Source organism: Arachis duranensis, chromosome 2, assembly GCF_000817695.3.
Source record: "Arachis duranensis cultivar V14167 chromosome 2, aradu.V14167.gnm2.J7QH, whole genome shotgun sequence".
Lineage (NCBI taxonomy): Eukaryota > Viridiplantae > Streptophyta > Magnoliopsida > Fabales > Fabaceae > Arachis > Arachis duranensis.
Window position 1 is genome coordinate 70,442,314 of NC_029773.3, and position 11,882 is coordinate 70,454,195.

An 11,882-nucleotide genomic window follows, 5' to 3' on the forward strand; every position below is an offset into this window, starting at 1 on the left:
TTGCTTTGGGTGCTTGGTATTTCAGCTAAGCGGCAACTCATTGGAAGAATTGGCACTAAATGGCAAGGATGCAATGATGATTATCAATGGCCATATGAAAGAAGCTAAATTTTCGAAAGTAGAATTTCTTGGCATTCAGTGCCTTTATGACACACAACTTATTTGTTGGAATGATTTGCTTGAAATATTTCACAATGTAGTGACTCTTCAAGTAAGCCAAAGTTCTATGCAAACATTGTTTCCTGTTGAAGAAAGTGCTCATTGCAGTACAAGGATTGCTCAACAAGTGAGGAAATTGGCGCTCTTTGAAATGGAACATCTCGAACATATTTGGCACGAAGAATCTCTAGCTGATCAACTTGCCCCTCAAAATCTTGAGAGTTTAACTGTTGTCGCTTGTCCTAATATGGCAAGCGTGGTGTCATCTTCAGTGTCATTCCAAAGTTTGAAAGAGTTGTTTGTTCAAGATTGCAAAGGGATGACTCATTTGATAACATCCTCCATTGCTAAAAGTTTAATGCAACTAGAAAAGTTGATAGTAAGAAATTGTGAGATGATAAAGGATGTTGTGAATGTTGATGATGAAGAAGCAGATGAAGATATCATATTTGAGAACTTGGAATACTTAGAACTCTCTACTCTAATTAGTTTGAGAAGCTTTTGCTATGGGAAACATGCACTCATATTCCCATCTTTGATATGGTTCATTGTCAAAGCATGTCCTCAAATGGAGGTTTTCTCACCGGGATCCATTATAGCACCATTTCTGAGGACAGTTGAAGTGGAAAATAAAAGAAAGCGGTGGAAAGGTGATCTTAATACTACTATTGAACAATTATTCAAAGATAATCAGGTATGCAATAAATTTTGAAACTATACCATTAAATTTGTTTATATTTTCCCTTAAAAGTTACATCCTCGTTGTTGCAAGTGTGTGATATGTAGTTAAAGGATTATAAAGTCTGCCAATTATATACCCTTCATTTTTATTTAACTTTTAGAGGAATGTTAAAGTACTATTAAAATTTATTATTTTTGACCATCAGTTAATCATTAATATTTAAAAATATGGGATGAAGTATATTTTTGAATTACTAGATTAAAAGAATTGAGTTAATGATTAATTGATAACCAAAATCAATAAATTATGATGGCTTTTAGTATTTCTCTTTTTTTTTTTTATTTATTCCATTTGCATTACTCTTAAGGGGTCAGTAGGGAGAAGACTACTAATCATGGTGATGACTAGTATATAGAGCATAGTCTTGATGATTACAAAATTCATTAACTGTGATTTGTGCACCGCATATATAATATCATCCGAAATTTGTAAAATTTTCATTCTTTTTATATATAATTTACATATGTAAGACAATTAATCTAGTTTTTAATTTTTATTTCTAGTTTTTAATTTTCATTTCTATATATATGTGAGTTAGTATTAACATGGTTTATATTTGGTAATTTTTATTCAAAATTGATTATAGTAAATTAAATATTGTTTGAATTACATTATTTAAAATCACTTTTGAATAAAAAATTATAGAAAAGAACATAAATTTAAATAATTATTTTATGTTATCTTATAATCTTATTTTAAATATTTAAATAAATTTTAATATTTTTTTAGTACTCACAATATTCTTTAATACTCTAATAGGATTAATAGAATCATAATACAAAATAAAAAAATATTTCATATAAAAAAAATAACAATAACAGTAAAAAAACTCATAAAAAAAACAAAAGTTTTATAAAAAATAATAATATATATAAGAGAGTATTAGAAAAAAGTATTTTAAAAAAACAATAAACATATGAATAATGAAGGATATAATTGGTACATAGAACATAAAATTCAATCTAACATGAAAAGGTAAACGGAAAAACTAAAATTTTTAGCTTTAGTAAACGTGGATTGAAGACAGGAATCACTTCTGCGTTTACAGCATAAAAATATTGCCAAACATAAAGATGAAGCGTTCAAAGAACTCAAACAAACTTCTCTTTCCTCCAATGCAAATCCAAACACACCCTTAATAGTACCTCTATATGATTTAGATCAAAATGGAAAACTGATGAAATCGCATACTAAGGACAGATATTTTGATTTTATTATTTTGGGTGAACAGGTAGTCTCACATTCTAATGAGAATTAAGGTCACCTGCAAAGTCAAGCCCTCTATTTGCATAAAATATCTGTGTACAAGTAAGTCTTCTTTTCAATCACAGCTTAAAGATTCTAATTGGAAGTAATTCTCAATTCATTAGCAAATTATTTTCAATATATAAAATTTGGTTTCAGTTATTTAGTTATTTTATACCAGAAAATTTTTTTCTCGTCCTTTAATTTTATAGATTAAATAGTCATTTTTTATTATAAAAAAATTGATCGCGGACAAAATTAATAACAAAAAAATTAAATTAATATTATATTTATAAAAGATTAGTATCATTTTATATAAATATTCAATCGTTAAATTTAAAATTGACCCTGTTAAAAATGTTATAAAACTTCCGAAATACCCTTTTTATAATTTTATCACCAACACCATCTCCACTATTCAACCACAACAAAAACCGAAATCAGAACTAAAAACCATTTTAATAACCCAGTTCTCCATTCTCATCACTTCGCCAAACCAAAGCATGTAACTTTCCATATTTCCCTCTCTATCAAAAACCAAATATTTAGTTCTTCACTGAGATCAACGGCGCAGCCTCCATCATTGCCAGAAACCACCGTAGCAATGTTGCCAAAGACCCAACCTCAAGGGTCTCATCGTCATCTCCTTCAGTTTCCCCATTGACGGCTCCGAGCAGACCAACTACATCGTCATTTGAAACCACATCGTCACATAGTGGCGGTCCAACGTCGACATGTGGCTCACGCGTGATCAAGCCCTCCAGTCGATCCGTTCCGAATACAAAGGGTTGGTTAATTTCTGAGCCAGCTGAGAGTCGCGTGCGAGAAAGGATGAGGGAGGTGAGTGAGGTCGTCGTTGTGAATGAGTGAGACGGACCCAGCAAGAGTGACAATTGAGAGGTTAAGCGGTGGAGACTCGAGAGTGGTGAGTTATGATAGTAGACACTAATAAGAATATGAACATGATAAAGGACACGCGGATAGATAAATTTAAAATTTTTATAAGATACAGACATATGACATATATATAAAATATAAAATATTTTTAAATAAATTATAATGATAATTTAATATTTTATTAATATTAAAATATAAATTAATTTTTTAATTATTGTTGACATGTAATGGTATTTAGATATATTTAAATCTGTTAAGAGAAGAATTTTTTATTTTTTATTAAGACACAATTAGACATAAAAAAAACTTGTGTCGAAGAGAGTCGTATTCAAAATGTATTTAATACGTGGACACCAAAATTCATGAAAATATCCGTAGTTTATAAGTGGTGAGTGAAAAAGAATAAGAAAGGTGAAGTAAAGGGCTAAAATTTGTTTAAAGTAATAAAAAGAATATTTTAAAAATTTTATAAAAATTTTAAGAAATCGATTTTAAATTAAAATTTAATGATTGAATACTTTTTTTTCTAAAGAAACTAGATACTTTATTCCTTTTAGCAAAAAAGGATACAATTGTCCAAATGTGGCTTAGTAAAGATAAAAGAAGAGAGAGACAGTAGCCTCTCTAAGGTTCAGGCATATAGAGCATTAACTTAAAAATGCAATACAGAGAGATAAGATAAAAGAAGACCCACTCAGAATTGGGGTTCATTGGCAGCTGTTGAGACCCAGCTAATCATTCTTCTCGCGAGGCCATCCACTTCTTGGGGAGTCTTGGCACCCTGTCTGAAGACGTGGTCATTGCGAGACCGCCAAATACACCAGCAGTAAATCCTTAATGAAGTTAGGTTTTGCTCTTCAGTTGGGTTAAGAATTAAGTGCTTCTTCTTCGCCTCCTAACACTTGAAGAACAGATTTTCCTCTTCACCAGCAGTAATACCACGGTAAGGGCTCATGTTCCACACTTCTTTAGCTTTCTCACAAGAGAATAGGCAATGTATGATGGTTTCCGTGGCTGTGTGACACCGCCGCCAGGTAGTCAGACTTGAGGGGATCCTTCGGTGAAGCAATTCCATAGTCAGAAGCCTTTCATGCTGAGCACGCCAGAGGAAAAGGAGGATCTTTGGTGGAGCTTTAGTCTTCCAGATGTCACGCCAAATGCCTTGTCTTTGCTGGAGGTGTGGATGCAGCTCAGTTGGTTCGTGGTTGAACGTAAAGGCTATTCTGTAGCCAGAAGAGACTTCATATCTACCTGATTTATGGAACAACCAAGTAAGCTTATCCCTCTGTTCCCCAATTTTTATTGCTAAAATTTGCTGGGTGATGGCTGGTGGAAAAATTGAGGAAAGAAGCTGGTGATTCCACTCGTTGTTTTCGTACATTAGGTGGCTGACCTGTGAGACAGGTTGATTTGTGGCAAAGGAGTTTAACCTAATGGGAGGGTAAAGTGTTGCTGAGGCAGAATCCATGGATCAGAGAAGATGTTCACCTCAGAAGTAAGACCTATTTGCCAGATTAAGCCTTTCTCGGTGACTTTTCGCTCTTCCAGAATGCTTCGCTAGTCCCAGGACGATAAGTTCCCTACCTCCGCTCTCATAATATCTGTATATCAAAAATACTTGCCTTTTAGGATTCTAGCCAATATTGAATTAGGATGTGTTACTATTCTACAGCATTGTTTGCCTAGAAGTGTCAGGTTTTGTGCCTTTAGATTCTTAAATCTCAGGCCTCCCTCCAATTTCAGCCTAGTTATCATGTCCCAACTGACCCAGCTAATCCTCTGTTCCTCTCTCTTCTGACCCCACCAAAAGCGAGCTAAAATACCATGAATTTCCTAAATTAGCGAGTCAGGCAGTTTGAAGCATGACAGGGTGTAGATAGGGATAACTTCTCCCACCGCCTTAATTAGGACATGTCTCCCCCCAGCTGAGAGTAGCTTGCGTTTCCAACCTTCAACTCTTTTTCGAAATATGTCTTTAATAGCCCTAAATGCTGCCTTTTTTTATCTCTGAGTTGTAGAAGGCAGGCCCAAGTACTTATCTTGGCCCCAATATGTTGGATATTTAGATTCCCAGCCAACAGGCTTTTGGTAATCTGGGGGTGTTTTTACTGAAGAATATAGCCGACTTATTTAGGTTGACTGTTTGTCCACTAAAGCTTTCATAATCACCCAGTAAATCCAAAATATTATCACAGCAGTTAGGAGACGCTTTACAAAAGAGGATAGAGTCGTCTGCAAAGAGGAGTGATTAATAGTCGGGCACCTTCTAGTGATTTGGATCCCTTATAAATTCCTATTTTGCTCTGCTTTGTGTAGCAGGAAGGAGAGTCCTTCCTCACATAAGAGAAAAAGATACGGGAAGAGAAGGTCACCTTGTCGGATATCTCTACTTGGCCTGAAATAGCCAAATGGTTGCCCTTCCACAACAACAGAGTAAGAAACAGTCATAACAACCTCTTTAATCCACCCAATCCATCTTGCATCAAACCCTAGACGTTCCATCATAAACCAAAGAAAAGGCCACTCTACTCGATCATACGCTTTGCTCATATCCAGTTTTATGGCCATCTCAAATACATTCCCAAATCTCTTTGTTTTTAGGTAGTGCATAACTTCATGTGCAATAAGAACATTGTCCAAAATCAGTCTAGCTTTCAGGAAGGCACGCTGGTTCAGACTAACTAAGAGATTCATAAAGTGTTGCAGTCTATGGACAAGGATTTTTGAGATAATCTTGTATACTACTGTAGAGAGGCTAATGGGTCTCACCTGGGACATGCCTTTGGCACCGGAGACCTTAGGAATAAGACAGATCTGGGTATGGTTTAAGCTCCTAAGTAACCTGCCTCCTGTAAAGAAGCTCTTCATAGTCGAGAAAATATTTCCACCCACAATGCTCAAAAATGTATGAAAGAACTTATCTGTAGATCCATCATCTCTTGGGGTGCTCTGAGGATGCACACTAAATGCTGCTCTTTTAACCTCCTCCATAAAGACTGGCCACAGAAGTTTCCAATTTATACTTGAGGTTACCTTCGGTACAAACTCTTCAAATTCCTGGCTCAGATCCTGAATAGCAGAGGCAGAGAAGATACTTTTGAAGTAGTCCTCTACTACTTTCGCAATACCCTCGTTTGTAGTTGCCACCACCCATTTTCACCAACCAAACTCCAGATCTTATTACTGTGGCATCTGACTTGAGCAAATTGGTGGAAGAACTTGGTGTTGCGATCCCCTGTTTTTAGCCACTTTATTCTTGACTTGTCTTTCCAGTAGCTTTCCTCATTTAGATAGGCCACCTCAAGATGCTTTTCAATCTCCAGAACCTGCTCACCCCCTTGAACTCCAGAGGATCTCAGCTCTTCCAATCAGTCTTTGAGCTCCCGAATTTGTTGCAAGAAATTTGACCGAGAAGTTTGCTGCCATCGCACGAGTGAATGTCTGCATTTCTTTAATTTTTGGGCAAGAATAAACATAGGGAAACTGTCAACTTCTACTTTCCACGTCTCCTCAACTATTCCCCTTACCTCAACATTCCAACACCATCTCTCCTAGAACTTAAACCTGCGTTTTGTTTTCTCCATAGGAGGATTAGAATCCAGCAGTAAAGGGGCATGATCAGAGCCGTCCTCTTGTAGTCTGAGAACTGTAGCTGTAGTGTAAGACTCACACCACTCCAATGTTGCCAGCACCCTGTCAAGCCTCTCTTGAATAAGCTCTTGTCCTCTCCTTCTATTTGACCAGGTAAACGGTCTTCCAACCATTCCAAGATCCAGAAAACTATTGTCATCTATAAAGGAGTTGAAAGCTGTCATAGAAGGTTCCGAAGTCAAACATCCACCTTCCTTTTCTTGGGTATTCTTTATAGCATTAAAGTCACCAAGAATGATGGTTTTGCCTTGAAATTATTGTAGGACAGGTTTGATCTGTTCAAATTGTTTATGCCAGATCTGTTCTATGCTACAAAAGTGAACACCAATTAGTCCCCATTCCTCCTGCCTAGTAACATCCTTGATTTTTGCAGCAATAAAGAAATCACCCGAGTTCGTTACTACCACCTCAGTGCTCTCTTTCCATGCCAAAGCTAGGCCACTTGTTGTGCCATTAGGATTGTCCAAACCCCGACAATTCCACGTTAGAACTCTCATGGCTCTTGGGGCACCGTTTGACGGCCGGTGCCCTCTACCTCCTCGCGAGTGTTTTGGATCTCTTCAAAGCAAATCCTTTTGTGTGGTTCTATATTTTCTTTCTCATTGAATTTCCTCTTCACCCGACCTTTGATGTGAGAAACCTCTGTGATGGTTTTCAGTGGCTAAGAGAAGGGGGATTGAATCTTAGCCCCCTTTTTTGCTTGGTTACACTTGCTGGTCTTTGAGGAGACTTTAATTTATTTTTGTCTCGTCCCTAGCCACAAGACTTTTATTTTTGTCTCGTCACTTGGCACGAGATATTTTTCAGTTTTAGCTCCTGTGCTGTAGAAACAGAAATGGAGTAGAAGAGAGAGAAAATTACACTCAAATATATCCTGGTTCAGCTGCTAAGTGCAGTGCAGCCTACATCCAGTCTCCATCACAACAATGATGAAATTTCATTATAATCTTCTTGATTACAGATTGTAAAGTGCTAACCCAACTTACAAGGGGATTCCCACATAATCATGACACACAACACAGATGTACAAAGGAACTCTAAGAAAATCTATGGCTTTTTCTTTTAATTTTGCACTCTCTGCCTTTTTTCGCTCTATGGCTTTTTCATACAAACCTCACTGTTTGTCTTTTTCCATAAGACTCAAGACATGACAAAATTAAACAGAAAAATTACAAAACAGAATACATTGAAGGAGAAGAGAAATCTGTTAGCTCAGGTAGCTCTGAGAACTCTGTGCCTTGCACTCTCACACTTTCTCCTTGCTTCAACCCGTGGCTGTTCTTTCTTTTTATAGAAGAGGGAAGCCTCCACCTTTGAAGCCAAAAAACCAAGCCAACTTCTTCTTTTCTAAGAACAAAAACCGGTTCAGCCAGAGAGAGAGAAGAGATAACCCATACAAAACCCAACATGCAATTACCTCTAGTCCTTCCTTGGTCATCACTCTTCATCAATCCGAGCGCTTCATCCTTGGCTTGCTTTCCAAGATGAATTTCTGGCCCTTGATGCTTTATGATGATGATGGCTTCATCTGCTCCAATCTCTACCTCTTCCATCACGTAGCCACCCTAGCTACTTCCTGTGGTGGTTGAGCAGAATCAAAGACAAGCCATCCTTCCAAGAATCTTCACCATGCTGGCCGAGATCTTCTTCATCCATTTTTGGTATGAAGAAGTTAAAATCTCATCACAAAATCTTACCATAAGTAATGAGAATCTTAGCCACAACATACTTTTCTTTTTCTTTTTCGTGCCATCATTTTGATGGTCTTGTAACGTGCTTCTTTTTCTCTTCGGTGGCTATGCTTAGCTTTCATGGTTTCTCTGTGTTATGACCGAAGGTTAGAAGCAGAGAGAGAAGAAGGGAAAGTATGATCATTAACTAAAGGATTTAGACACAATAAATTAAATGACCACTTTCCTTTTGTTTCTTGGTAGCATGCCTTTCATTAAGGCCATCAATCAAATCAATGAAATTTTCTCTCTCATAGTTCCAATGCATTTATTAACTTCACTCCAATAAAATTTGAATTTCATCACATGGTGAAGTGTGAGATCCGTTGAAGGCATAAAGCAATAACAATATTTGCTTTCCTGATTAATTATTTTCGGATCATGCATTGGGTGTATAGCAAAACATGATTAACTTGTGCTTGTAGCAATAATGGATCAATTTGGCCCAACAAAGCAAAATAATTCAACCACTCATTCATAAGATAATTTTGCACAAGGCTGGAGCTTGATTTTATTCGGGCTTACACCAGAATTCTTTTATTTTCGGCCCAAACATATCTGCATAACAAAAATTAATTTATTAACATATGTGAATTAATATTTTTGCTATTGATCAAAGTAATAATGTTTAGTCATCACAAATATTAGCTTAGAGTTTTCCAAACTCATCACTTTGTTTTTCTTCGTGCCATCTGCTTGAGCTTGAATCACTCTTTTCTTTGTGTATCAAATTGATCGACATTTTGAACCTCTTCTATAGCCATAAGGCCTTGCACTCCCTCTTGTGTTTCCTTGGTACATGCTGAGGTTATGTCTACCAAATTCGCTCCCGAATTCTCCATCAATGAGTTTCTCTTTGAGTGAGAACTAGTCACCTCTGGGACCATTTTTGCTCCTACCATTTCTTTCATAGAGAGACCTGAGAGGCTATTAAGTAACCAGCTAGGCATAGGTTTTCTCTTTGGTCTATCCCCTTGGTCATTCAGGTTAGAACCAGGCATATTATAACTATTGCATTCAATTTCAATCCTCCTACCCATCTGGTCAGCTTTTATCCAATCTCCAATTTTGTCTTGCCGCACTGAGTTCATTGCTGACTAGTGCCCTGCTAGGGTTGACTGGTGCCCTGCTAGGATTTCTGTGCTCCTTTAGAGTGGTTCTTCATAATTTTTCAACTGTGCAGTGATCAGACTATACAATTGAATATGGAGGCAGGAACGAGAACTGCTAGAGGAGGAAATTCAGTTAGCGATGGAAAGAGAGACAATGAGGTATTAATCGAGGAAGAGGACATCAGGAAAGGGAAGGACGCATGCACTAAAAGCCTCATAGACCGTGTGTTTGCGGACAAAAAGTTCTTTGTGGGAAGTATGGAGAACGCCTTCAGATCCATATGGAGTAGACCAGAAGGATTCATAGTCTCGAATAGAGTAGGTAACAAGTTCTAATTTTTCTTTAACAATGACAAGAATTTGATGCGGATTGAAAAATGTTCTCCATGGCTCTTTAAAAATTATGTTATTCATGTGAGAAGATGAAACGACTCTGATCGAAGGGAGGAGAGTGAAATGCAAGGCTTCCCAGTATGGGCTCAATTTTGGGGCTTGCCAGAATGCTATAAAACTATAGAAGTTGGAAGGAAACTGGCTGAGAAAATTGGTGTGGCTATAGAGGTTGGCTTCTACGAAATGAAGGGTGGAGAATCCAGGATAATCAAAGAAGGGTGAAAATGGATGCATCCAAAAAACTCAAAGATCACGTCTGTGTGATTGGCCCTAAACAACAGGCTGTTGAAATTGGTGTGCGGTATGAAAAGTTTGGGAGATTCTACACCTATTGCGCACGGATAGGGCATGAGATAAAGGGGTGTGAATTACTCGCTACGGATTTAGCAATGATTGAATACTTTTGTTACACTATAATAATGTCAATTTAATCTTTTCGTTAATTTTGCCAGTATAAAAGTTCAGTTATGTTCTTGACTCAAAATGAAAAGATTACAAAAAGACATCGTACAACGCAGTTTGCATTAGAGTGAATTATCAATTACCAATTCGGTCTTTGAACATTTTTTAGAATGATAATGCGATTTTTTAAGATAAAAACGATTTCTTTTATTTTGGTGACACAATGTGATTTTTATGGATATTTCTTTGTTAACTCTAAACGAAAAAATACTGATGTGATTGATTTAAAAATGGACAGAAATTTAATTGTTTCTAAATATAAATTGATTAAAAATTTATTTGTCTTCATTCTTTAAATAATATATTTTTCAAATTATTTTTATTTATTATATTAATATTCTTTTTTCAATAAATTATTGAATATATAGTATAATAAGTAAAAATTAATTAATAAATTATTCAAAATTTAAAAATATTATTTATTAAAAAAATATTATTTAAAGAATAAAAACAAATAAATTCCTAACCAATTTAAATTTAAAGACAATTAAATTTCTGTCTATTTCTAAATCTAACAGGTCAACATTTTTCATTCAAAATTAATAAAAAATACCCAATAAAAAACAAAAACAAAAATAAATTATTTTTATCTTAAAAAATTACATTATCATCCTTAAAAAATGTTCAGATGGAGTTGGTAATTCACTCGTTACATTAGTCTCCTTTGTTCTGGTGCTATCATAGTACATCCATATTTGCTCTACTACATCCTCATTACTAAACTCATTATTTTTTTTTGGTGACTACTAATCTCATTATTATGTGACTACTAATGCTCTCTCTTACATCATTATTTTATCCACGTGTTACTTGGTGCACGAAATTGTGATCAATACTTTTCACAACTCAAATAATCCCCAGTAATGAATCCAAAAACTTGGTGTTCAATACCATGGCATAAACACAACTTCGCACAACTAACCAGCAAGTGTAATGGGTCGTCCAAGTAATAAACCTTACGCGAGTAAGGGTCGATCCCACAGAGATTGTTGGTATGAAGCAAGCTATGGTCATCTTGTAAATCTTAGTCAGGCAAACTCAAATGGATATGGTGATGAACGCATAAAAACATAAAGATAAAGATAGAGGTACTTATGTAATTCATTGGTAGGAACTTCAGATAAGCGCATGAAGATGCCTTCCCTTCCGTCTCTCTGCTTTCCTACTGTCTTCATCCAATCCTTCTTACTCCTTTCCATGTCAGAATACCACAGACAAGGTTAGACCTTCCGGATTCTCTTGAATGCCGCCATCAGTTCTAGCCTATACCACGAAGACTCTGATCTCACGGAATGGTTGGCTCGGTTGTTAGGCGAGCGCTCGGTTGTCAGGCGATCAACCATGCATCGTGCAATCAGGAATCCAAGAGATATTCACCCAATCGAAGGTAGAACGGAGGTGGTTGTCAGTCACACGTTCATAGGTGAGAATGATGATGAGTGTCACGGATCATCACATTCATCAAGTTGAAGAACAAGTGATATCTTAGAA

The 11,882-nt window shown here is 36.2% G+C and overlaps 1 pseudogene; it reads left to right on the forward strand.

Annotated features, from left to right (window-relative positions):
- LOC107474836 (uncharacterized) overlaps window positions 1-11,882 on the forward strand; it is a 22,342-nt pseudogene that overhangs the window by 1,970 nt on the left and 8,490 nt on the right.